Consider the following 299-nt stretch of genomic DNA (forward strand, 5'->3'; position numbering starts at 1 on the left):
AAGAGATGAGTGAGTCTGTGTTTATATAAAAAGGTTTTCACACGGAAAAAAGGAAATTTTCGGTTCTTTCCTTTTTGGTTTTTGGCATTTTTCCTTTTTTCATTTTCTTTTCGGCTAATTTTCCTTTTTTCCTTTTCTTTTGGGCTAAATTTCCTTTTTTCCAAATTTCATTGCAAAATAATTCTCTGGTTTGAGTTGGACTTTTTCGACTGGGCTTTATTTACAAATATGGGCCACTTTTCGGCCGTAAGGCCCATTCATAGTAACTGGTTTTTCGACATTCTTCCTGATAATAATTG

Source organism: Capsella rubella, unplaced genomic scaffold (genome assembly GCF_000375325.1).
Source record: "Capsella rubella cultivar Monte Gargano unplaced genomic scaffold, Caprub1_0 scaffold_283, whole genome shotgun sequence".
Classification (NCBI taxonomy): domain Eukaryota; kingdom Viridiplantae; phylum Streptophyta; class Magnoliopsida; order Brassicales; family Brassicaceae; genus Capsella; species Capsella rubella.